The sequence below is a fragment of the Macaca fascicularis genome, chromosome 7 (assembly GCF_037993035.2).
Source record: "Macaca fascicularis isolate 582-1 chromosome 7, T2T-MFA8v1.1".
NCBI classification, from domain to species: Eukaryota; Metazoa; Chordata; class Mammalia; order Primates; family Cercopithecidae; genus Macaca; species Macaca fascicularis.
In genome coordinates this window covers 158,006,547-158,019,542 of record NC_088381.1, presented here as the reverse complement: position 1 = coordinate 158,019,542, position 12,996 = coordinate 158,006,547, and the positions used below count along the sequence as shown (strand labels likewise).

The 12,996-nt window shown below is 42.5% G+C and overlaps 1 protein-coding gene across 7 annotated transcripts in view; it reads right to left on the bottom strand.

Annotated features, from left to right (window-relative positions):
- TDP1 (tyrosyl-DNA phosphodiesterase 1) overlaps positions 1 to 12,996 on the bottom strand; it is a 92,891-nt gene that overhangs the window by 24,443 nt on the left and 55,452 nt on the right. The window lies entirely within an intron of this gene.

The following is a 12,996-nucleotide window of genomic DNA, read 5'->3' as shown; positions in this document are numbered from 1 at the left end:
AGGTGGAGGTTGCAGCGAGTGGAGATCGCACCACCACACTCCAGCCTGGAAGACAGTAAGACCTCATCTCAAGAAAAAGAAAAAAAAATCAAGCAATGTGTCAGAGATTAACATAAACCCACAATAAACATTTTTTTCAGTTAGGTTCACCCAAGTTCTATTTTATTTTTAAAACTTATAAACCTCAGCTATTCAGAAAACTCTTTACAGCCTGACTTTGTGGATGACTGGGACTTTTTCAAGATTCACTCACTGGTGCACCAAGTATGTTTTCTGAGTTATGTGCTGGAACTATTGTCTGCTGGAATTGGAGAGTCAAACAAAAACAATGACCAAGTAAGATAAAAAGAGTAATGTTTGTTAAGGGTTCTATGGGAACAGAGAAAGAAGAAGGTGGAAATCAGAGCTAAGGAAAAATCTTGAAGCGATTAGGCTGACTTAAGAAAACAGAGCATTATTTACAAACTTTCCTGGCTTCCTAAATGAACCATATTGAGGACAGGAAACCTTTGCACAAGGACCACGATCATAAACATCACTGTCTGTGACGTCGTTGAGACATTAAGTGAAGAGGAAGCTGATGTTTATGATAAAGTGGTATTATGATTCTAGGAAAAAACCTTTTTTTAAAAGTCCAAGATGACATCTTGCTTTTAGGTCTTTGACCTGTTAGTAAAAACAGGTCATCTCCTTGGCAAAGAGAAAAGTCTAAAGGCAAAACCAACCAGTGGGTCTAAGGTGTTTTTCTCACTTTTTAGATGATCACTTTCTAGCCAACTCTTGACTATCAGTATCATGACAACACAGAGGTATCTTCTGGAAGGCTGTTCTCATTCTTTCCCGATGAGTTGTGTTTTCTTAGCATTCCAAGATTTGAGGGCTTATTCCAAAGTAAAGTTCAAAAGAGATCACAAGGACAGCCTTTCAGATGGCTTCCTCCAATCCCTCCTTGTATTTGGCTTCTAACAGATTTCTAAGCATCTGGAACCTTAGAAACTCTACCGTGAACACTGAGAACCTGAAAGTCACTTGCAGGTTGTCTAGGTGATAAATCAACATTCCCTGACATATCTTTAATAACTTTTTACATTCTGGGTAATACTTTGAATCACTGGCACCTGGGGCAGCCAGGAACATGGGGTATTTCCAAACTCTTGTGGGGTGGGGGGGCAGGGGGGTGGGGTGTGTGTGTGTGCACACACGTGAGCGTCATGTACAGCAAAAGCACCATGTCTTTCATGAGGCACAGCGACACCATAGGACTCTCTTGCTCCCATAACTCCAAGGGAGTTCTAGCTTCTGTTCTCCACATGGAATCCATCGTCCATTGCCTGTCCTGGCTTCTGTTGAGAACTTGTTTTCACCATTTTGTTCCCCCTGCCCTCGTTCTTCCATTGTTCTTTTGTCTACTGGACTGGGCAGCTTTCTCTCCCAAGTGCTATGGTTTATGTTGTTGTTGGATACTGAGGGATGCTTCATCACTAAAGAGGGGTGGGGCATTTAATTTACTTTAGATCCTTAGGGTAGAACTCTGGAGGTCCCATGGTCTACCATTCCACCAGAAACACTACCCACCAAACGCTTAATAAAGTCATGATGAATAAGACAGTAGCTTCTGGGGGTGTATCAGTCAGGGTTCAATCACAGAAACATAACTAGGAAATTGTGTGTGTGTATATATATATATGTATATATATGTGTGTGTGTGTGTGTGTGTATTTCTTACAGGAATTTATTATCATGTAATTGTAGGAGCTGGTTAAAGTCTTTATAAGGCTGTTATCTTTGTCCTGATGCTGGAGCTAGAAGTCTACAGGGCAGGCAGAAGCCAGAGGAGGATAAGCATAAAGTGGAGAATAACTAGCTGGAGCCACAGGCATGGACTGAAGACTGTGAGGACTGAAAACCATGTGGTTTTTGTGCCTCTGGCACTGCAGGTGTGGATGTCTTGCAAAAGAGAGGACCTTCATCACAGAAAAAATACACACGTGGTGAGGGCCAGGAGTTAGAAAAGCTGAAGGAGGACGTGAGGGGATGTGAGGTCCAGCTTCTGCTGGACACAGTGACAACGCTGAGTTATAAAAATGGCTGCTGTCTCAGCTGGGCGCAGTGGCTCACGCCTGTAATCCCAGCACTTTGGGAGGCCGAGGCAGCAGATCATCTGAGGTTGAGAGTTCGAGACTAGCTTGACCAACATGGAGAAACCCTGTCTCCACTAAAAATACAAAATTAGCCAGGTGTGGTGGTGCATACCCGTAATCCCAGCTACTCAGGAGGCTGAGGCAGGAGAATCGCTTGAACCCTGGAGGAGGAGGTTGCTGTGGGGCAAGATCGCACCACTGCACTCTAGCCTGGGCAATAAAGGCGAAACTCCATCTCAAAAAAATAAAAAATAAGAAATAAAAAGGCTGCTGTATCACATTTGCTCTCCAAATATAAGAATCTCCCTTGGGGCCCACCTGATTGAAAACATACAAGAAAGGGAATTCTGGAAATTGTGGTTGAGGGTAGACAAGTTGACCATTACTAAGTGTTAGGGACTGAATGTTTTGTCCTTCAGAATTCATATGTTGAAATCCTAACCCCCAATGTGATGGTGTCAGGAGCAGAGGCTTTGGGTTAGTTATGTCATGAGGATGGGGTCCTCATGAATGAGACTGGTGCCCTTATAAAGGAGACCCCAGAGAGCTGCCTTGCCCGCTTTCTACCTTGTGAGGACACAGTGAGAGCTCAGCAGGCTGCAGCCCAGAAGAGGGCCCTCACTGGTACCTGGCCATGCTGACACCCTGACATTGAACTTTCATTCTCTAGAACTATGAAATATATTTATAAGCTGCTCTGTATAGCAGTCTGAGCTGAATGAGGCACCAAGCCACCACAGCTAAGTTGACCAATGATCTGTTGCTCAATTAGGCAGTTTATCATCCCCTTGCCTACAAGGAGTGCAAATGGTGGTAGAATGCCCTGCCATGGGGCTTGTGAGGTGTGACTGTTTATTACAGGTTTGACCTCAGTCCCCAATATGAATATTTTGTCCCAAACATTACATTTTTAAGAGTAAACTTGATAAGGTATGACAAAAAAATTCCTACAGGAAATCTCAGGAGAGCACAGGAATGGCATGTGAGGCACATGGAGAAGGCAGGCAGGCACATGCTGAGAAGAGAGCCCTGGACCCTGAATCAGGAGCAGTTTGTGTCTCGGCTTCCCCACTCACTGTGACTCCTTAAGCCACTCCTCTCCTCCCTGGGCTTTAGGTTCCTGTCTCCAGAATGAGGGCTGTCAGCCTGTGAGACCGAAAATCCCTTTCCAGGCTAGAGTTTACAATGATGAGAGACACCCATGCTCACGTGAACTACAGTGTTCCCCTCCAGTGATGCAGTCTCACCCTAAGGTAAAATCTCTGAGTTTCACTGGAGGTTTACCACTGGGGAGTACTTGTTGCATGTTCATGATAACACATGGGGGAAACAACTGCCTAAGAAAGGAAGTGGGGAGCTATGAAGATGACCTCTGGGCCAAACCCTGCTCCACGCATTTTTCAAAACCTGAACTTTGGTAACGGGAACAGTTGCCATCACCAATGCCTGCTTAAACACCAATTAGAGTGGCTGATTAGATTCACTTTTAAGTTTTTTTTTTTAGAAGATGTACAAGTCCCCAAGGATGACTGCTGTTATGGGAACATATGTCCACTGATAAAATATTTCTTTTCATCATTAATTACTTAACAGTCTAGGCAGCAGCAGCAGCACAAAGAGTACAGAGACAATGTACAGACTGAGGCGTTGGCCACCACACTTCTAGAGGACCAGGGATGAGGGGACAAACATGTTCACGGACAGCTGCAATAAAACAGAATGTTAACAGCGGGTGCTGGAGAAGATGGAGGCCAAGCAGCTGTACGGATGTGGACGGGAAACCATGACTCCAGCCAATGCTGCTGTTGTCCCTTTCCTAAAACTCCACAGCAGTGTGTGTGCCACAAACACAGACGTTGTAGGTTTCCTTCCATTTTGCATTCTCTGTAGGTTTTCTTGTATCACTCTTAGGTTCTGTTTTATGGATTGAAAAGACATTTCACCAGTGATGTGTAAAGATATTCTCACTGTAAAAGATTCAAGTTGTATGCAGGTATACACAGGGACATAATCTTTAATTTTGATAGATTCTGTCCAATTTCTGTCTCAAGCATCTATCCTATTTAGATTATTAGCAATAGTGTATAGAAGTATGCTTTTCTCAGACTCTTGAGAACACTAGGTGGATAGTATCTATTAAAAGTTTTACAAGTCTAATAGGTAAAATATGTCTAATTTAAATTTGACATCTCTGATTACTAAACAATATTAAATACTGTATTAGTCTGTTCTCATGTAGCCAATAAAGACATACCCAAGACTGGGTAATTTATAAAGGAAAGAGGTTTAATGGACTCGCAGTTCCAACATGGCTAGAGAGGCCTTGCAATCATGGCAGAAGGCAAGGAGGAACAAGTCACATCTGATAAGGATGGTAGCAGGCAAAGAGAGAAAATGAGAGCCAAGTAAAAGAGGTTTCCTCTTATAAAACCATCAGATCTCATGAGACTTACTCAGTACCATGAGAACAGTATGGGGGAAACTGCCCCCACTGTGTCCCCCTCACAACATGTGAGAATTGTGGGAGCTACAATTCAAAATGAGATTTGGGTGGGGACACAGCCAAACCATATCAAGTATTTTTAACTGTATCTACTTGTATTAGTCTGTTCTCTCACTGCTAATGAAGAAATACCCGAGGCTGGATAATTTACAAAGGAAAGGAGGTTTAATGGACTCACAGTTGCACATGGCTGAGGAGGCCTCACAATCATAGCAGAAGGCAAAGGAGGAGCAAAGGCACATCTTACATGGTGGCAGGCAAGAGAGCGTGTGCAGGGGAACTGCCCTTTATAAAACCATCAGATCTCGTGAGACCTATTCACTATCACGAGAACTGCCTGGGAAAACCCACCCCTGTGATTCAATTACCTCCCACCAGGTCCCTCCCATGACACATGGGAATTATGGAAGCTACAGTTCAAGATGAGATTTGGGTGAGGACACAGAGCCAAACCATATCATGCCACCCTTTACCCCTCCCAAATCTCATGTTCTCACATTTCAAAACCAATCATGCCTTCCCAACAGCCTCCCAAAGTTTAAACTCATTTCAGCATTAATTCAAAAGTCCATAGTCTGAAGACTCATCTGAGACAAAGTACATCCCTTCTGCCTATGACCCTGTAAAACCAACAGCAAGTTAGTTACTTCCTAAATACAATGTGGGTACAGGCATTGGGTAAATACAGCCATTCTAAATGGGAGAAATTCGCCAAAACACAGGGGCTACAGGCCCCATGCAAGTCCAAAATCTGGCAGGGCAGTCAAATCTTAAAGCTCCAAAATGATCTCCTTTGACTCCATGTCTCATATCCAGGTCACGCTGATGCAAGAGGTAGGCTACCACGGCCTTGGACAGGCTCTGCCCCTGTAACTTTGCAGGGCATAGCCCCCCTTCTTGGCTGCTTTCAGGGGCTGGCATTGAGTGTCTGCTGCTTTTCCAGGCCCACCATGCAAGCTGTGGGCTCCTACCCCACATTTCCCTTCTGCACTGCCCTAGCAGAGGTTCTCCATGAGGGTTCCACCACTGCAGCACACCTCTGAAGCAATGGCCTTGCAGGTACACAGAAGTTAAGAATTGAAGTTTGGGAACCTCTACCTACATTTCAGAGGATGTAGGGAAACGCCTGGATGTCCAGGCAGAAGTTTGCTGCAGGGATGGGGCCCTCATGGAGAACCTCTGCTATGGCAGTGTAGAAGGAAATTATGGGGTCAGAGGCCCCACAGAGTCCCCATTGGGGCACTGCCTACTGGAGCTGTGAGAAGAGTCACCATCCTTCAGATCGCAGAACTGTAGATCCACTGACAGCTTGCACCATGTGCCTGGAAAAGCCATAAACACTTAATGCCATGTTTTAATGCCATGGAGTCCCCTATGCTCCAGTTCCCAAAAAGTTTCTCATCTCCCTCTAGGAATATGTTAGCCTAGACTTCATTGTCCATATCACTATCAGCATTTTGGTCAAAGTCATTCAACAAGTCTTTAGGAAGTTCCAAACTTTCCCACATCTTCCTGTCTTCCGAGCCCTCCAAGTCTCTAGGAAGTTGCCACTTTCTCACATTTTCCTGTCTTCTTCTGAGCCCTCCAAACTGTTCCAACCTCTGCCTGTTACCCAGTTCCAAAGTTGCTTCCACATTTTTGGGTATCCTTATAGCAGCACCCCACTCTACTGGTAGCAATTTACTATAACATCTGTTCTCTCACTGCTAATAAAGACATACCCAAGACTGGGTAATTTATAAACGAAAGGAGGTTTAATGGACTCACGGTTCCACATGGCTGGGGATGCTTCACAATCATGGCAGGAGGAGGAGGAGCAAAGGCATGCCTTACATGGTGGCAGGCAAGAGTGTGTGTGCAGAGAAACTGCCCTTTATAAAACCATCAGATCTCATGAGACATATTCACTATCATGAGAACAGCACAGGGAAACCCACCCCCATGACTGAATTACCTCCTACCAGATCCCCTCCATGACACGTGGGGATTATGGGTGCTACAATTCAAGATGAGATTTGGGTGGGGATACAGTCAGCCCATATCACTACTGAATGCTGATGTTTACTTCTGTGGAGTATTAATTTTTAAACTATGATACTGTTTTTTTCTCTTGATATGCAGTGCCCATTAGTTTCCTGCTGCTGCTCTAACAAAATGCCACAAATTTAATGACTTAAAACAAAGATTCATTATCTTACACAAAGTAAAGTAAAATTAAAGTGTTAGGAGTGTTGTGTTTCTTCTGGAGGCCCTCAGGAAGAATTCATTTCCTTGCCTTTTCTAGTTCTAGAGGCTGCCTGCATTCCCCTTGGAATGTCTGTGTTCCTTCATCTTCAAGGCCAATGAGGTCAGCTGAGTCCTTTTCATGCAGTGCTCTCTCTCTCTCTCTCTCTCTCTCTCTCTCTCTCTCTCTCTCTCTCTCGACTTGTCTGTCTTCTAGTAAGTATCTTTGTGATTATACTGGGTCCTCCCCCAATAACCACTCCATTTTAAGCTCAGTTGATTAGCAAACCTAATCCCACCTGCCACCTTAATTCCCCTTTGCCAGGTAATTTAACAGTCACAGCCCCTGAGGATTTACACAAAGACATCTTTGGGGGGCCATTATTCTGCCCACCACACAGTGCTTTTCATATATTACAATTATGTTGTAAATGTTTGCCCAGTTATAACTGTTTATGAAAACTTTTATAGTTCAGAAGGTCTTTTTTGCTTGCTTTCTTCCATTTTGGGGCGAGGAAGGAAGTTATCCAAGGTGCAGTTTTTTACTTTATAACATCTGAGTGTGAGGTCTTATTTAGAAAAACCTTTCCTCCATCCCAAAATGGTGGCTTTTGACAAAGTAAAGTTTTAAAATATTTTGAAGTCCAAACATGTGTAAATCTTTTCTTGCAAGTGCATTTTATGTCTTATGTACTAAATCTTGCCTACTTCAAGGTTATAGGATATTCTTGTTCTAGGCTTTATAGCTTTAGCTTTCTCACTTGGGTATATCATACATCTGAAGTTAATTTTGTCTATGGCCTAAGATAGGCTAAGGTTTTTTATTTCCTGCATTGATATCCAATTGCTTTAGCACTATTTATTGAAAAGAACATCCTTCGTCCACTGAATTACATTGATGCCTTTGTCAAAAATGTTTGATGATATATGTGTTTATTTCTGGACTCTGTTCTATTGATCAATTTATCTATTCTTATGCTGATATCACAGCCTTACCCTGCTTTTATAGTGAATCTTGAAATCATGTTTAAACTCCTTGGGGTTTTTCAAATGCACAATCATATCTTCTGAAAATATAGTTTTACTTCTTCCTTAACAATCTTTATGTCTTTTTTTTTTTTTGCCTTATTGCACTGGCTATAACTTCCAGTACAACACTGCAGAGAATCCCACTTACCTTTCAATCTATTATGTGCTTTCAATAAGACTTTTCCCCAAACCACTATCCTGAAACCACTGAAAGTCACTGAAAACCTCCACACTGCCATATCCAATGGAAACTTCTTTAATCTCATCTTAATCTCTCCGTAGCATGAGAATTCTACCATCAGTGCCTCCTATCCCCTGGCATAATTGAAACATTAATGTAATATTTTTTCCTTGTTTTCTGCTACACTTTGTGGCTTCCTTTCTGCTTTCAACCTCTCTGGTCACTCCTTTTCTTCTACCTGATCTCTCAAATATTGAAATGCTAGGTATCTGCCCCTACCTTACATCAAGATATTAACATAGACATTGTTTCCAGGTTCTTGAAGAGACCGGCAGAAACAAAATCTCTCTGGAGGTACAGAGGTCTGTCCACTCAAGTCACAGATAATTTTTATAGTTAAAGCTTCAGTGAAGACACAAATTGTAAAATAAAAGTGAAAATAATCCAAATCCATCATAAGCAAGACAACAGAAAATATAATTAGACCTTCAGGAACTTCAGATGATTGGCCGATTAGATGACAAGTTAAAAATAAGTATACTTAAAATGATTTGAGCTGGGCATGGTGGCTCATGCCTGTAATCCCAGTGCTTTGGGAAGCCAAGACAGAAGGTTTGAGGCCAGAAGCTCGAGACCAGCCAGGGCAACAAAGCAAGATCCCATATCAAAATAAAATGCAAAAATTAGCCAGGCAGGGTGGTGTGCACCTGCAGTCCCAGTTACTTGCGAGACTGAGATGGGAGAATCACTTGAGCCCAGGAGCTATGATCACGTGCCACTGCACTCCAGTCTGGGTGACACAGCAAGACCCCACCTCAAAAAACAAAAACAAGCAAACAAAAGATTTCAAAGTAAACAACATACAAAAGAAATAATGAAACCAGCATAAAACAAATTTGCTAATAACGGCAGCTAATATGCAGCATCTATTAACTGTGAAACATTGTTTTAATACCTTCATATAATCTAATTATTTTCATTCTTAACTATTAGATACCTATTCTATTACTATCCTTATTTAACAGATAAGGAAATGGAAGTCATTTGCCCAAGATTTCAACAGGTACTAGATGATAGAGTAAGAATTTGAACTCAGGCAGTGTGACTATGGTCTGAACTCTAAACCATGAAATATATGGTATCTAAGAAGGTCCAAAAGTAAAATAAAGTCACTAGAATTAAAAACTCTACTGTTGAATTAAATACCACGAGTCACAGCTGAAAACAAAACTAATGAAACAGAAGAAAGATCTAAAGAAATTAGGTAGACTGCAACTCAGAGGCAAAGAGGTAGAAAGTAAGAAACTGAAGATCGAATGAGAGGGTCCAACAAGCATCTAATAAGAGTTGCAAGAAGGAAGTAAGAGAAGGTGAGAGTCAATATGCTTAATGATAGCCAATAAATTTTACTGAACTGTTGAAAAATCAGCTCTTTAGAGTGAAGAAATACAACAAACTCTGCTGAGACTAAATAAAAACAAATCCATACCTACTTATCCATCAGAGCTAAATTGAAGAATACCAAAGGTAAAGAAAATCTTAAAAGCAGCCAAAGAGAAAAGACAGCTTTTCCACAAGGAGCAATAATTAGATGGCAACTTCTCAATTCTAACAACTGAGCTCAAAAGTCAATGGAAAAAAATATTTAAGGAACTTGGAGGAAGACCAGGCATGGTGGTTCCCGCCTATAATCCCAGTATTTTGGGAGGCTGAGGCAGAACGACTGCTTGAACTAAGGAGTGTGAGACCAGCAACATAGTGAGACTCCATCTCTAAAAAAGAAAAAAATTAGCCAGGTGTGGTGGTGCATGCCTGTAGTCCCAGCTACTTGGGAGGCTGAGGTGGAAGGATGACTTGAGCCCAGGAAGTGGAGGTTATAGTGAGCCAAGCCTAGGTGACAGAGCAAAACTCTGTCTTAAAAGGAAAAAAAAAAAAAATCTTAGTTGGCAGTTACTTTGTCCCAGGTTCCCCCCCCTCCAACAAGAAGACAGGGTCTTGCTCTATTGTCCAGGTTGGAATGCAGTGGAGCGATCTCAGCTCACCGCCACCTCCGCTTCCTGGGTTCAAGCGATTTTTGTGCCTCAGCCACCTAAGTAGCTGGGATTACAGGTGTGAGCCACCATGCCCAGCTAATATATTTTTAGTAGAGACAAAGAGTTTCGCCATGTTGCCCAGACTGGTCTTGAACTCCTGGTCTCAAGTGATCCACTGACCTCAGCCTCCTAAAGTGCTGGGATTACAGGCGTGAGCCACCACGTCTGGCCAGAGAATTTTAAATTCAGTTAAATTATCACTCAAAAATGAGGGTTAAAATAAAGGAAGTTTTAGATAAATCAGAGCTTATTGCCAGTAAGAAGGCATCAATGAAATAACTACAAAAGATACAGTTCAGGAATAAAACTGAATTTATTTGAAAGGACAGGGCTACCAGGAAGAAAAAGGTACAAAGAAATGAGTAAACTTGTGGGTAACTGTAAACAAGTGACTGTAAAATAATAATGACAATGACTAATTTTGAAAGCCAAAAAAGGGTGGAATGAAAATATTGGTGAATAAAGAGGAAGAGGAGCTGGGCATGGTGGCTCACACCTGTAACCTCAGCACTTTGGGAGGCCAAGGCAGACAGAGAATTTTGAGCTCAGAAATTCAAGACCAACCTAAGCAACATTGCAAAACCCCTTCTCTACAAAAAATACAAAAATTAGCCAGGCATAGGCCGGGCACGGTGCCTCATGCCTGTAATCCCAGCACTTTGGGAGGCTGAGGTGGGCGGATCACCTGAGGTCAGGAGTTGGAGACCAGCCTGGCCAACATGGTGAAACCTCATCTCTACTAAAAACATAAAAAAATTAGCCAGGCTTGGTGGCAGGTCCCTGTAATCCCAGCTACTTGGGAGGCTGAGGCAGGAGAATTGCTTGAACCCGGGAGGCAGAGGTTGCAGTGAGCTGAGATCACGCCATTGCACTCCAGCCTGGGTGACAGGGCAAGACTCCATCTCAAAAAAAAAATTAGCCAGGCATGGTGGCATACACCTGTAGTCCCAGCTACTTGGGAGGCTGAGAAGGGAGGAGCACCTGAGCCTAGGAGGTCAAGCCTGCAGTGAGCAGTGATCATGCCATTGCACTGCAGCCCGGGTGACAGAGTGAAATCCTGTCTCAAAATTCTGCAGATGTTGAAGAATCTTGGGAGATTAACTACTAGGAAGATGCAACACATCAGCTGTGTTTCCAGGGTAGATATCAGGTCTTACAGATACAGTGTATTAACAAAGAAACGCCAGCAGGAAAAGAAAAATGAAAATGATTATGATGCATATTTTCAAGCAGATAAGAGCAGAACACTAAAGGAGATTAGATACTTGCCTGTGGGGTTTTTCAAGTGTAAAGTCTGACAAACCACCAAATAGATTCGGACAAATCTACTTGCAACCTCACTTTGTTCCTCAGTCGTGGGCCTATCATGACCCTCCCCCTGCCAAGCAGTGTTTCACAGCCATGTTGGACTCTAAATGGAGGCTTTGGTGCCCGATGGCATAGTCTAGCCTACCTACTGACCTAGTCTTTAAAAGGATCCATCTATCCTTGATCCCACAGATGGAATTAGAAGTCATCACATCAATAATCCAAAATGCCAAAAATTACTGCCAAGAAGGATAAAAAAATTGCTTTTCAAATTTCAGGTCAAAATTGGTATTTAGAATACTATACCAAATAATTTGAGTACATATTTAATAGTAACCCATGTGATAATCAAAAACTGCTTACTGTTTTATTTTCTAATGAAATGTTCCAATGTTTTAGTCTGCCTCCTATAATGGAAAGGCAGTAAATACAAGGACTTGAAAAGAGCAACAGACTTGTAAGATTTGAGTTTGCTTTTGGCTAGCTGTGTTACCTTGTGGTTATGTACTTAGGTCACCAATTTCTTCACTTACAATACGGACTTAACACCATCTGCTCATTGCACTGGGTTATAATGAGGAATGAATGAAATAATCTAGGTGCAAGTGCTTAGTAAATTTTAATGCACGTCACAAAGGTAAGGTTTGGAAATGGTTAATGCTTTTAATAGAACTATGAAATGTTTGTTAGAATGGGCCCTGGGAGATGATCTATTATAATGATTTTTTTAAATTTTCTTTTTAAACCTGGAGAACCCTTTGTTCAAAGGAAACATTTTAAGCAAACAGGGGCAAGTATCTCTGGGTGAATTACCTGCACTTGTCTCTCTCTGCCCACTGTTGTGGTGGTTTCCGAAAGGGGTTTCCAGAGCCCACAGGGCTCCAAGGAACACAGTATAAAATCCACTGATTTAGCCCAACCCCTGGTTTTACAGATGGGGAAATGGGCCTAGAGAGCAGAAGCAAATGTCTTAAGAGTGTGGCTGCAGAGTGGATGGACTGTTCACATGGCCAGTAAGACTGAATAGTCCAATATATGGTCAGCATTTGGTCAAGGTCCTTGGAGACCTTGAAAAGCTCTCTGAAGATGATTCCTCTATAAAGTGTGTGAAGGCTGGTGCCTTACCTTGGTTTTCCTGAGTCCCACAGTGCACAGTGTCCTGGGAATTATTCTTGTCTTTTTGGAGCCTGAAATATTGGTGCTGCATAGCACAAGGAAGGTTCCCACTAAGACCTGAGATAGCTGGAGGAGCAGCCTCCTTGGGGCTGATGATCAGCTCCACAAAGCCTAACAGCATGTTTAACTCTCCCAGAGAGCTGTGCTCACAACCTTATAGGCAACCTGCTTCCTCCCTTCCTTCTCTCGGCCTGTCACCATCCTGCTGACTCTCCTGTAATAATGTTTCTGTGCCAATCCCAAAGCAGAGGCGATAGGTCTACATCAATTAGAAGGCAAGTTCCATGAAAGCAGGGACCATACCTGTCTTGTCCATCATCTATAACTAAAACCTAGGACAGC